Source organism: Aptenodytes forsteri, unplaced genomic scaffold (assembly GCF_000699145.1).
Source record: "Aptenodytes forsteri isolate BGI_AS27 unplaced genomic scaffold, ASM69914v1 Scaffold119, whole genome shotgun sequence".
NCBI classification, from domain to species: domain Eukaryota; kingdom Metazoa; phylum Chordata; class Aves; order Sphenisciformes; family Spheniscidae; genus Aptenodytes; species Aptenodytes forsteri.
The window spans coordinates 1,714,737-1,715,686 of NW_008796165.1; positions in this window are offsets into that span (position 1 = coordinate 1,714,737).

Sequence of the window (950 nt, forward strand, 5' to 3'; positions counted from 1 at the left end):
AGAGATCTGCAGTTGAAAAACTGACTCGAACAGTATCTCCCAGAAGTTCTATTTCTTTGAGTAACAGAAATGGGATTCTTCTTGTGCTCATTAAAAAGTTATTGTAAATTAAATCCCAACTTCCATATGATTTACTTTCCTGCAGAAAATCACATATATGAAGATAATACTGCTATTTCTTAAGCTACCTAACAGAGCAGGTAACTACTAAATTTCCACAGGCAAAAGGCTGACAGCAAATCTTACATATTTTCTTATGAAAAAAAAAAACAAAAAACCCCCCTTTGAAAGTGTTATTAAAGCACTGTATTATGGTTTTAAACTCAAGTAATAAAGCACGCCTGCAAGGCATTTCTTTCACCAAAATCATGCCACAATCGAGGGAACCAGCCCTATTACTGTATTATAAAACTAGACTATTACAGAGGGCTCTCCGTTTCCCTATGCACCTTTTAACTCTAAAGACAAGTAACTCATATTTGTATTCAAAAAAGACTCAATTCAAGAATATGGAAGTTCATGGGCAACCCCCTATCCCACCTTGTGTCTTAAGCAAACTCTCCTTTAGCTAGGACCTGGGCTTTTCCTTCTTCTTCATGGGAGTAAAGTTCAGCCTTTGAAAATAATGAATACTTGAGATCAGCACTAGCCAAATGCTTTTACAGTGTTCTTTGTGCATCTTTCCACTCAAGCATAGACCTACTCCCTAGGGATTCAAGCTGTCACATCAGTACCACCCATCTTTGAGCTAAGCCTCATTTGCAGAACATGGCCCATAGCACTGTCTAGTGAAAAGCACTAAGTCCAAGTTCACAGAATCATTTAGGTTGGAAGGAACCTCTTGGGATCATGTAGTCCAACACCCCTGCTCAAGCATGGTCAGCTAGACCAGGCTGCCCAGGACCATGTCCAGGAGAGTTTTGAGTATCTCCAGGGATGGTGACTCCTCA